The sequence below is a fragment of the Lactuca virosa genome, chromosome 7, assembly GCF_052849685.1.
Source record: "Lactuca virosa cultivar CGN04683 chromosome 7, Lactuca_virosa_CGN04683_v6, whole genome shotgun sequence".
Lineage (NCBI taxonomy): Eukaryota > Viridiplantae > Streptophyta > Magnoliopsida > Asterales > Asteraceae > Lactuca > Lactuca virosa.
In genome coordinates, this window is record NC_136432.1 from 112,945,859 (window position 1) to 112,959,902 (window position 14,044).

Here is a 14,044-nt window from a genome sequence, read left to right on the forward strand (position 1 = left end):
AAAGTTCGAATCGAAAATATGGATCCTAGCCTTAATTTAAATTTTGGGTTAATAATTAAGGATTAAAATCAACTAACTTGAATTCTCTCTTTTCCAATTTTTAGATGTCTTATGAAGATAGAAATGGTCTTCCTCATTCTTATGGAAATGGTTTTCCACAATCTTTTTAAGATGATCTTCCACATTATGCTCAAGTTGAAAATGTATTCTCTTCTTCGAGTAATGGTGGAATTGGACATCATGCTTATTTAACTCTTCCAGCTGCTCCTCCTACAACTCTCCCAAAGTCACCTGTTCCCCAAGTTGAAAGATATAAGACTGCACATGCCTTATTCGCATGTAGACATCTAAGTGGAAAATTTTTATGTACACATGTTCTGAATATGAAGTTGTACATTGACATGTTGGATAAAATGGGTGTTGTTTTTCCAAGGGAGAAAGACATTAATTTGGTTCTTGTCTCACTTCTAAAGTCATATGATCAGTTCGTTCAGAACTTTATATGAGGAACCTCGATGTGACCCTAATTAATCTGAGCCAAATGTTGATGGCCGCTGGAGTAGAAAAGCTTAAGAACACATCTGAAGCATAAATGCTTATAGGGTCTTATTCCAAGGTTTTCATGGACATTGGCAATGTGACATTAGTGGTCAAAAATGATTTTTCTTCCAATGGAAAGGGATCGTCCAAGATCAAATGGTTTGATTGTATGGTAAAGAGAAAGACTATTTTTGGGATCGTTCCATGTGTTGACCCCAAATAGTTCATTTGTTTCTACTACCAATTGAAGGGACATTGGTTGCGAAGCTACCCAAAGTAACTGAAGGATCTCAGGAAAAGTCAATTCGTATGACTTTACTTTAGATTCATCCATTATCTAACTCCATTGTTTTATAAGTTCCTATTCATACACTCTTAATACATGATGTGATGATCACATTTTGATGTTATTGCAGGTTCTAAGAGAAAGAAGGAAGATTAAGCAGAGTGAGCTAAATTTGATCGTGAGATATGGACTTTTTGTGGGATTAAGATGTCTAAGGTCCTAACTAAATTGGTATAATGTTGATGAATAAAAGTAGTCCTTTTCGGTTGCCCTCATAACCAAGAAATTGCTTAGATTGATTTTAGGAGAGAGATAATGATTTGTTAATATATTATATAACTAATATATTAATTAGAAATAGTTATAATTAATTAAGAACTAATTTGGAATTATCTTTGGGTTGATTAGAATTAACTAAAACGTGAAGGAGTATAGTTGTAATTTTTCAAACGTTGAGCAAAGCACAGGTTCTAAAACCTTCATGTGATTGATGGTTTGGAGGCTCCTCTTGGAGCCTTCCTGAAACCTTCATGAAGATAATTAAGGAACTAGATAAGTAACTTGTTTGAAATAATATTATTTTATGTTCAAATTAGGGTTTCTAGGTGTTTCCTAATCACCTATAAATAGGCCCTTAGACTTGGAATTTTTGGCAAATGCAATCAGACATACCATAGCCGAAAATTTGCCTCTTCTCCCCTCTCTCCTAAATCTTCTAGGGTTCGTGTGATGTGGATGTGAACCATTAGACGCTTGCACACAATTGAAGCTATTTTCAACAGACTATTGGATTGATCTAGTGGGATCAAAGGGTTTGTTTACAATAACAAACCAGAGGTATGTTATTCCTTTTGAGAATTTCGATTTCAATTAGGGTTTATAAGTTTTTTGTTCAATAGTATGTTGTTTCAATAGAGTTATGAGATATATCATATTAGGTTGCATGTACCCTTAAGAGTTTAAGGTATTTTCCGCATTATTACATGTAAAACCCATCAGTGATATCAGAGCATTAGGTTGTCTAAAAATTGAACGTGCATTAATTCAACTTGAACAATTGAAGGATAGCAGAATCGTCATTCTGTTTCATCGCCACATCGTGGCCTCTTCTGCAATGTCGTGGCCAACGTTCGGTCCGCGTATTTTTCTTCTTGTGTTACGATGTGGATATTTACCTGCCATGTCATGGGTGACCTATTGTTCAATGAAAAATTTTAGATAACGAAGATTTTTTATTAGGATAATTACATTTATAGATGTTGTTTTAATTGGATAAAATCTGAATATTTAAATTGGTAATATGATCTCCAAATATCTAGAATCTTTGGGTTATCCTCAAGATTCAATTAAATTTAATTATCTAATTAATTAAAAAGATTAATTTTGAAATCATCAATATACATTTCTGAACTTTATTTTAAATACATAAAATACACCCTTATATATATATATATATATATATATATATATATATATATATATATATATATATATATATATATATATACTAATACTATATGTATAACATGAGTTAGTTGAATCGCTAGTATGCCTCATTCACGAAGCCATGCTATAAAGAGGGTATAAGGAAGCGTCCTATAAAATGACTGTTGAAGTGGTGCCTATTCTGACCCACCGCTCTCCTGTATGGTGGAGGGTCGTTAGCAGTAGGGGTTCAATAGGACATAACCTCATTAAAAGTATAATGTTATAAAGTATTATAACCTTTTTATAAAATTTCCCACTCTAGTTACTTTAACAAAAATGTGAAAGTGTATGTTAATCCATAAAATCGCACATCAATCTTTATGAGTCGTTAGCGGAGCATGAGTGGTTAACTATCACACTAACTAGGGACTATGAATTTGAAATGATGGCACAACTTAAAACTTATCATTAATTAATGGAACATGTGTGGTTTACCAGCATGTGAATTTGAGATGATAAAAGACATTAAGGTTGTCAAGTGGGTTTGCATGGTTATTCACATCTTGTTTGTGATCCTCGACATCCCAGTTAAAATTGAAGAGCATAATCGAGATTAAACATGTCATTGATAAGATTCAATGAATCTCAAATGATGGAGGAATTTTATATAGATTAAAATTGGTAAAATGAATTACCTACCATAAATGAATTAATGATTAGATTACGACATCCCTTTTCTTAATTTCAAATTGCATTATTGGATCCTAGCCTTGAATATTAATTTGGTTTAAAATATCAAGGATTGATTCAACTAACTAAAATCTAATCTTTATTTTCACAGAGATGTCTTCAAGTGGTGAACTTCCTCCTTCTCCTCCTCCTCCATCAAGCTACAACTTCATTTTACTATCGATCCTTGCTAAGAATAAGCTTGTTGGTCCAAATTACATGGACTGGATGAGGAATCTGAAGATGATGCTTTGCTACGAGAATAAAGAGTACGTTCTCACTACTCCAATTCCATAAACCAACAAATAAATTTCCACTCCTTAGGAGATTTTTGATTATGATCAGCACGTGGATGATGCCACAAAGGTCCCTTGCATTATGATTGCAACTATGGAACCTGAGCTCTAAAATACTTATGATGATTACTAGCCATATGAACTTAACACGACCTTGTCCCAAATATTCCACAAGAAATCAATACAAGAGCGGTATGAAGTGGTCATGTCCCTAATGGCGTGCAAACTGAAAGAATGGGAATTTGTGTGCGCTCATGTGTATAAAATGCAGAGGCATGTGGAAAGATTGGAAAATCTTAATGTGAACTTTGACAAGGATCTTGCCATTGACATGGTCCTCAACTCTATGTCCAGTAATTATGACCAGTTCATATTGACCTATCATTTGAACAATATAGATACCATATTGATTGATCTTCACAATTTATTGCAAACGGCTGAAGTAGAAATGAAGAAGTCTCATTCCAATAGTTCTACAAGTGCTCCAGTCATGGCTGTCCAACAAACCAAAGGAAAGAAGAGAAAGTCCCCTACCTAATCCAAATGGAAAGGGAAGGTCCATCATTGAGAGTCCAGTTGAACAAAATCAAAGCCCCACTTCAACACCCCCAGTACTTGCAAGAAGTGAAAGATGCCAAGGCCAAAATAGTTGGATCTTCTTTTGGTATGTATTCTATTCAAGTCAATAATACTAATATTTCAAATTCTTGGGTTCTTGATATAGGATGTGGTTTCCACATTTGTTCTGATATACAGGAACTAAAGGAAAGTGAAGAGGTCGAGCATGGGAAGCTAAACCTAATCATGGGGAACAAACGAAGATCGACTGTTAACATGATTAGGACTTATGAGCTTATGTTTGATAGTATTACGGTTGATTTGTATAATTGTTGCTACTCACCAGAAATGGCTCGAAACTTTATTTTTTTTCATGCTTTATTTAGACAAGGATATCAATATGGTTTTGATAATAATGATGGTATTATTTTAGTTTATTTTGATGGTGCATTTTTTTTAAAGCGTATCCTTGTGATGGTGTGCATGAAACTATTGTTTGTGTGAATGAATTCGGCAACAATGTATATAATATTGGTTATTCTAATAATTTAGACAAATCATCTCTATGGCATTGTCGTCTTGGGCACATCAACAAGAAACACATCGCCCAAATCCAAAAGGATGGAGTGCTGGAATCATTTGACCAAAAATCAGACAATAAATGTGAGTCTTGTGTGTTGGGAAAGATGACTAAGGTGCTATTTGTCTTTTCTAAAAAACCACTTCTAACCACTTATTGATGCGTCGCGCAGCACACGCGCAACACTTGGCCCTTCGCAGCTGTTTGTTTTTCAGAAGACTTTTGACTTAAAAACTGTTGTGCATGTGTTGTGTGGTGCAACACTTCACATTCTGCTTCAAAACCCTTTTCTCCTTACTTTTAGTTATTGCAGCACTCTACAGAGGTTAAAAAACAAACAAACTTTTAATTACATGTTGCAGCCGTTTGGTCCCCCTCTTCTGCTACAGAGGGTTGCAGAGGTGGTTCGCCGACTTCAGGCATTTTTGCTTCGAAAAAATAAACGACACCTAAATCACCTTTCATTAGTACATGTGAAAGAGGTGAATATTTGTTGGCCCTAATCCATACGGATGTGTGTGGACCATTCTAATCTACCACAAATGATGCAAATGGTTACAACATTACATTTAGTAAAGATTATAGTAGATATGGTTATATTTACTTGATCAAACATAAATCATAAACTTTTGAAAGGTTCAAAGAGTTAAAGAACGAAGTAGAGAACCAATTGGGAAAAAAGATAAAGATGTTATGATCTAATAGAGGTTGTGAGTATCTTAGTATCGAGTTTAGCGACTATCTGAAGGAATGTGGAATTGTTTCATAATTGACACCTCCTAGGACACCACAACTGAATGGTGTAGCTAGGAGGCGCAATTGGACCTTACTTAATATGGTTCATTCCATGATGATCCGTGCTTCTCTTCCAATATCATTTTGCGGGTGTTCCTTAGAAACAGCCACCCACATCCTCAATCTTGTTCCAACTACAAAAGTTTCCAAGACACCTCTTGAAATGTGGACAGAAAAACCTCCCTCAATCATGTATATCAAGGTCTGGGTTGTGAGGTTCTCATTAGGCGAGAAACCTCATAAAAACTTGAACCCATAGCCGAGAAGTGTTTTTTCATTAGTTATCCATAAAAATCCTTTGGATAATTGTCTTATAAAACAAATGACAACGTGGTGTTTGTAGCTCGAAGAGGAGTCTTTCGCAAGTGAGAGCTCGTTTCCAAAGAGGGAAGTGGGAGCATGCTTGATCTTGAAGAGATTCAAGATTCATCCAACGAAGCAACTTTTGAAAATACTAGCTCTCAACTTAAGAATGAAACTATTTAGCCCATTGACAATTCGTTGCCCCTTCGTCGATCTAGTAGGGTTAGCATGCCACCTTCATTTTATGGTTTACATATAACTGCAGAAGTTGATACATTTATCAATGATGCAACACTAGTAAATTTGGATGAGCCTACTAACTAGAAGGAAGCGATGGAAGGCCCTGAGGCTGCTAAATGGAAAGTGGAAATGGATAGCGAGATCTAATCCATGTATGATAACCAAGTGTGGACCATGGTTGATCAAGAACCTGGTCGAAAGACAGTGGGGTGTAAATGGATCTTCAAGAAGAAGACTGACATGGATGGTAATGTAAAAACTCACAAAGCTAGTCTGGTTACAAAAGGCTTTACTTAAATCCAAGGGATTGACTATGATGAGACTTTTTCACTAGTTTCCAATATTAAGTCAATTAGAATGCTTGCCATAGATTCTCACTATGACTATGAAGTGTGGCAAATGGATGTCAAAACTACTTTCCTTAATGGGAAACTGTCAGAGGATGTTTAAATGGCTCAACTAGAAGGTTTTGTACATGCCAAATTCCCTAATAAGGTGTGCAAGCTTGAGAAGTCCATCTATGGACTGAAACAAGCATCTTGTAGCTAGAATCTTTGCTTCCATGAAAATGTCAAAGAGTTTGGATTTTCTAGAAGTGAAGATGAATCTTGTGTGTATGTCAAAGCTAGTGGGAGCATAGTAACTTTTCTAGTTTTATATGTTAATGACATACTCCTAATAATAAATACTATTCCAACATTGCAGGAAGTCAAGTCTTGGCTTGGGAAATGTTTCACTATGAAGTATCTAGGAGAAGCTACACATATTCTTGGTATAAGAAGATACAAGACCAAGCATGAACGATTACTAGGATTAATTCAGAGTACATACTTGGATAAAATATTGAAATGATTGAATATGGAAAATTCCAAGAAGGGAGACTTACACATGTATCATACTGTTAAGTTGAGCAAGACTCAATGTCCCAATAGTGATAAGGAGATAGATACTGTGAGTCGGATTACATATGCTTCGGCTATATGATCGATCATGTATGTCATGACATGTACTCAACTTGATGTGGCTTAGACTATGAGCTTGGTTAGTAGATATCAAGGAAATCTTGGTTTAGCTCATTGCACGGCAGTGAAGAACATTCTTAAGTATTTGTGAAAAACAAAATATATGATCTTAGTTTTTGGCGGAAAAGACGAACTTAAGGTGAGTGGGTATGGTGACGCCAGTTTTCAAATAGTTCGAGATAACAGTTATTCTCAATCTGGCTGGGTTTTCGTGTTAAATGGTGAAGCAGTTTCTTGGAAAAGTTCCAAGCACCAAACGGTGGCTGACTCTACTTGTGAATCAGAGTATATTGCAACAAGTGAGGTAAAAAAGGAGGCTATGTGGTTAAAGAATCTTATTAGAGATCTTGGAGTTATCAATCCAAGAACCAATATAGATTTTCTGCGACAACGAGGGTGTAGTGGCTTTGAGAAAAGAACCTAAAGATCATGGTAGATCTTGGCACATCGAGAGGAAATATCACTATATTAGACATAAGGTTGAAGAAACTCTTGGTGAATCATGTATCATCAGAAGAGAATCATGTTGATCCTCTCACGAAGGTTCTGAGAAAGGTCAAGCACTTTCAGCATGCTAGGAGCATTGGATTGAGAGATGATATTAGATTTTAAATGTTAGTGTTGATGTTATTTTGAAACTATATAGTAATTAAAAATATAATTGAATACTGATTAATTAAATGGAGATTTCTTTATATATTCAATGTGTATGATGCTATTTGTTAATTAATTTATTATTGCGTTTCACTTTGCATGTTTTACTTCTTGAATATTAAGTTATTTGAAGCACCATACTTGGTCATACTTTGGGAGTAAGTATTGATTTAAGACTGTTATGAATTGTTTGTAGATTGTCCATAGAGATTTTGGATGTTGCATTCAGATTGCTGCAGAATTCATGAGTACTTAGAAATAAAGATTTTGAGTATTGGTTAAACCCACTCTTAGAGGTTACTTCATGGATTTAGTTACGATTAATTCTAAGACAATAATATCCTCAATTCTTAAAACATGCATATGTAAGTCATATTTTACGAATCAGTTGTACATTGGTTTTCTCCAATGCATCTCGTAACTGGGTGCTATAAAGTGTAACTCCATGTATGACTCGATGACTGAAATTGTATGATTATATAGTTGAAGTTTATTCTTTCCTTTTAACTTAATAGGAAAAGTGATATCTTTGGTCCCCTCGTTGTTTTGATGATGATATTATAGTGTTGGGCCCAGTCAGGACTAAATTAATGTGTCCAATTAGTAGTCTAATGATGTCATCACAAAACAAGAATATCGGGAATCAGAATCTTGGAAAAGAGATTGATTCTAATCCATGTCTCATGTTTATACAATACTAGGAAGAATGAAGGAATAGTTGATTACTTATCTTAGGACCAATAGAGTCTGGTTGTGTCTTGAAAACACTCTTTACTGGTTATTTGGAGTTATACGATCAATTATAGTTAGCGACTTATCCAAGTGCGAGACTGTTGGATTAATGTGTCTAAGGTCCTAACTAAATTGTTATAATGCTTATTTTTGGGACCATGATCCTTACTATATCCAAGATCCTCAGCAACATCATGATCCCGGTTAAATACCATTATTATTTTTATCAATATTTATAACGGTCACATTTTGTCTATAACTAACACGTGTGCAGAAGTAGTCAAGGGAAGACCAATTCCCAACGAAGAATCATCTCAACTATGCTAAAGACCCGGAATACTTGGTCAAGTAATGTTCATGAAGCTGGTCATAGAGGATCCCGAAAATATCAGACATCTTGCTGGCTAGTTAGACTATAAATTGACACCTATAATCTGCACACAACACACTATTTTTTAGTTTAAGCTTACTCTACGAAATTCTCTGCTCATTTTTACTAAGAAATCATTGTAATCTTTACTTTATATCAATAAAATCATCAAGGCAGGTGATCATTATCACCTCCAAGGTTTTATGCCGGAGATCCTAGCAAGGATCAAGGGTTTTCCTTGTAAACCATCGTGTCATTTTTCTTTTACTACTTGCTATTACACAATCTGAACATCAAACCCTTTCATTCAATTTGGTTGATTAGTACTTGTGTAATTTTTTACCAAAACAATTTGGCGCCCACCGTGGGATGTGGTGTTCAAAATCCTCGAAAAAAATCATCTCTACACAACCGATCCTCTCTTCGTCCTCCGCTCCTTACATTCCAACCAAAAACCTACCACCTCCTCCAAGTGGACCTCCCACTCAGAGGAAAATGCCCGTCGCTTCCAAGAAAAGCACCCCCACAATTGCTAATCCTGGAAGTTTGGGATCCTCAGGGCTCCAGGATCCGACTGCCTCAGTCACTACTGCAAAACGTTTCGCTATGATGAGGAAAATGAAGCAACAGGTGAACCAACAGCAGGAGGAGAATAGAGCACTACTCAAAGAAGTGGAGAGGATGAAGGTGGAATTTTAGAAATCCCAGGAAACTACGCCCACAATTGTGTAACCAAGGATCCTGGACTTCAATAATGCAGGATCCTCAGAAAATCGCCAGAAGGACACAATTCCTACCACTGTGGCGTCACCCTGGGGGGAAACTATGGGAAACCAAGCATCCATGATCAATGATCTCAATGAGCCTTTCAACACTCCTAGAAACCTTGACTCTAATAACTTCTTAAACAGCAATACTATTAATACTAACTACACTAATGTTGATGCAGGAATAAACCCGAACATAGCTAGGGAACTTCAACAATTAAGACAAATGATCTCCAGTGTACCCGAAGTGGTCCAACCGATACCAGAAGCGTCCCCTCAGGGCCACAGAATCTCGAGATTTGCTGCTGCGATAGCCGATACCGAAGTCCCTAAACGTTTCCAAACTCCCAGCATGAAGCTGTACGATATGACTACAGATCCCGAAGAGCATATAGCCAAATACAGAGAAAGGATGGAGATCATTCCCATCTCAGGGCACTTGAAGGAAGCTTGCCAATGCAAAGGATTTGGTTCGACTCTTACAGGATCATCCCTCAAATGGCTACTAAACGTTCCCCCATACTCTATTACTTCGGTTGCACACTTAGTCAATATCTTTAATAACCAATTTTCTTGCAGCAGAACCTTCGAGAAGATCACTAGTGATCTTTACCGGGTGGTTCAGGATCCTAAGGAAAAAGTTAGGGACTTTGTTAACATGTTTGGAAGGGAAGCTCTGAGCATCCCCAACAATGACATGGCCACCACTGTGGAAGCTTTTAAAATGGGGTTAAGAAAGGATTCACCCTTCTACGAAGACCTTGTGATGACCCCATGCAAAAGATTGGATGAAGTCATGTGTCGGGCATTGAGGTTCATAAGGGTCGAAGAGGATAGAGAGATCCATAAGAGAAGAAATCCTTTGGATCAGTATGAGAACCCCAACAGGAAGGCCGAATCCTCGACTCAAAGATCCTACAAATCGAAGCACTACACCAAACCGGATCATCATAAAGTTAATTCCCTTGAAGATGGAGAAGAAGAAGAACTTCCTAAAATCATTGACTATTGTTTTTCTATGTATATTTCAGGTGTAATTCATGCCATGTAGGATCTTGGAGATAAAGCAAGATGGCCAAAGAAAGACAGCAAGTCCACCGCTTGGAAAGACAAGTCCAAATGGTGTGCTTACCATGAAGACTTTGGCCACATAACAGAGGACTGCATAGCTTTACAAAAAGAAATCAGCTACCTCCTTAGCAAAGGACACCTCAAGGAGATCCTTGGGAGAAAAAGAGAAAAATTAAAGGAGAACTGCCAAGATGATCGCAGGATCCCGAAGAAACCAGGATCTCCACCCCCTGACGCTAAGATAATTAACGTTATCTCAGGTGGATCTAACATCTGTGGTACCTCTTATTCTGAGGCTAAAAGACACGCCATGATCTCCAAAACGGAAAAGGAGGATAGGCCACGAAAGAATACCATGGTTATCAGTGAAAAAGAAATTACGTTTGACAAGACTAACAAGGAAGGAATTCAGGATTGTCACCATGACGGACTCGTGATAACACTATACATGGCCAACAAATTTCGTCAGAAGGATCCTCATTAACGGAGGATCCTCGGTCAATATCGTACTCCTAGACGAACTAAAAAGGATGAACATCCCAGAATCAAAGATAGTCAAAAGATCTTCAGTCCTCACAGGATTCAGCGGGGAAACAAAACACAAAGTTAGAGAAATAAAGCTACCAATATACATCGAGGGGTAAACTCCATACAAAATTTATGTGTTATTGACACCCTGTCTTCTTATAATGTGATACTAGGTAGACCATGGATCCATGAGATGAAAGTGGTTCCATCAACATACCATCAGTGTGTGAAGATGCCCACTCCATGGGGGACAGCGAAGATCATAAGAGATCAACAAGAATCGAAAGAATGCTACAAAACCTCTATGAAATCTACGACCAAACCACAACAAGCATATCAATTAAGGCAGGGGGCACGACATGTTCTAGAGAAAAAGGAACAAGACGTAAAGGAAATGCCCCTGGGCATCGAAGATCCTGAAACCAAAGTCCTCATAGGATCCTCAATGTCTGAACAGATCGAGTAGGATCTACTGAATTTCTTAAAAACCGGAAGTAAGACATTCGCATGGAAACACGAAGATATGACAGGTATAGACAAAAATATTATTACTCATAAACTTAATATTGATCCTTCTTTCAGACCAATACACCAAAAGAGATGGAAGTTTGCACCCGAAAGGAATCAAATCATCCAAGTGGAAGTAGAGAAGCTCCTCAAAACAGGGATAATCAAGGAAGTAAAGTTCCCAAGATGGCTAGCTAACGTAGCTGTCGTACAAAAGAAAAATAGAAAATAGAGAGTGTATGTAGATTACACGGATCTCAACAAAGCTTGTCCTAAGGATCCTTTCCCTCTACCACATATTGACTCTATGATAGATGCGACAGCCGGCCATGAACTCCTGACCTTCATGGATGCTTCAGCAGGATTCCAACAAATCCAAATGTAACCGTTAGACCAAGAAGATACTGCATTCATAACACCAACGGGTATATATTGTTACACCGCAATGCCTTTTGGTCTTAAAAATGTAGGTGCGACGTATCAAAGATTAGTGAATCGGACGTTCAAAGACAAACTGGGGGACACCATGGAAGTTTATATTGACGACATGGTAGTAAATTCGATGAAAGCCGAAGATCACCTTAGAGACCTCAAGGAAGCGTTTAACATCCTGTACGAATACAATATGAAGCTGAACCCACTCAAATGTCACTTTGGAATGAAGTCAGGCAAGTTCCTTGGATACATGGTAACCAAAAGAGGAATAGAAGCAAGCCCAGAACAAATAAAAGTAATCATGGAACTAAGATCCCCGTCTTCAACAACGGACATCCAGAGGCTAACCGAAAGAGTAGCAGCACTCAACAGGTTCATTTCAAGATCCTCAGAAAGGTGCAAGACCTTTTACGATATCTTGAAAAAGAACAAGAAATTTGAGTGGAAGGAGGAACACGAAAAATTCTTCCAGGAACTCAAAACATATCTAAGCTCTACTCCACTACTGGTGAAACCTATAGATGGAGAACCACTTATTCTCTACCTCTCAGTATCCTCAAACGCGGTAAGCGTCGTTCTGGTCAAGGATCTTAACGGGGAGCAACATCCTATCTACTATGTAAGTAAAAGCCTCCTGGATCCTGAAACCAGGTACTCTCATCTCGAAAAATTAATTCTTGCCTTAGTAACAGCTTCGACCAAATTAAGACACTACTTTGAAACACACACTATACATGTAAAAACTAACTATCCTATCAAGAATGTCATGAGAAAACCAGAAATGTCAGGAAGGATGGCAAAATGGTCGGTAAAGTTAAGCACATTTGACATCAGATACGAACCAAGATCCGCCATAAAATCACAAGAATTAACGGACTTTCTGGTTGACTTTAGTGATGATCTACAAAATGAAGTAGACATGGAAGCCAAGCGACTCCAAGAAGATGAACACTTGGGAAAATGGACGATGTTCACAGATGGAGCTTCAAATCAGAAAGGAACAGGCCTTGGGATCATACTAAATTCGCCACAATGGGACATCATACCCCAGGCAGTTAGTTGTGAATTCAACACTACCAACAACGAAGCAGAATATGAAGCACTCATCATGGGACTACAATTAGCTAAGGATCTTCAAATCAAGGATCTTCATGTATTTTTTGATTCTTTGTTACTAACCAATCACTACAATGGATCTTATGCAGTGAAAGTTGAAAAATTAGCATTATACCTAGAGATCCTCAAAAAATTAGCTTCTGATTTCGAAAAATTTAGCCTAACCCAAGTTCCCAGAGAGGAAAACACAGAAGTAGATGCACTAGCCAATCTAGGATCCTCCCTTAGGATCCCACCAGAGACGAAGATTCTTATTACTCACATAATAACCCCAGCCATAGAAACCCTCTCCGATAAGTCAGAAGATCCTAAGCGTCTGACAAGCATAGCAGCTATTCAAGATCCTAACCCTAGTATCCTTCCTCCAAGAGATCCCGATGAACAGGATCCTCAAAGAAGTCTACAATCATGGACCCAACCCATTATAGAATATCTCCAAAATGACACAATCCCGAAACGAGAAAAAAAGTGAAAGAGCACTCAGGACGAGAGTCTCAAAATTCATGTTAATCCAAGGTAAACTTTACAAAAAATCTATGGCAGGTCCATACCTAAGATGTTTGGACGATCCTGAAGTTGCGGAAGTCTTAAAGGATATACACGAAGGAGACTGTGGCAATCACACCAGGGGCAGATCCTTATGATCCAAAATATTGAGAACAGGATACTATTGGCCAACCATGAACAAAGACTCCTTTCTACATGCCCAAAAATGTGATGCTTGCCAAAGACACAACAACATCCTGCACCAACCGGCAGAACCTCTACATCTTATTATCTCCCCATGGCCATTCATGAAATGGGGAATGGATATTGTAGGAAATTTTCCAGTTGCCCCGGGAGGAAAAGTCTCCATGTTGGTGATGACTGATTACTTCTCCAAATGGATCGAAGCTGAAGCTTTTGTCCAGATAAGAGACAAAGAGTTAGTATCATTCATTAAATGAAATATCTTGATCGGGTTCGGGATCCCGGCTGAGATCATATGCGACAATGGATCCCAATTTATTAGCAAAAGAACAAGAGACTTTTGCACTTTTTGGGGAAACAAAATGATAATGTCCACTCCTGTTCATCCCCAAGCTAA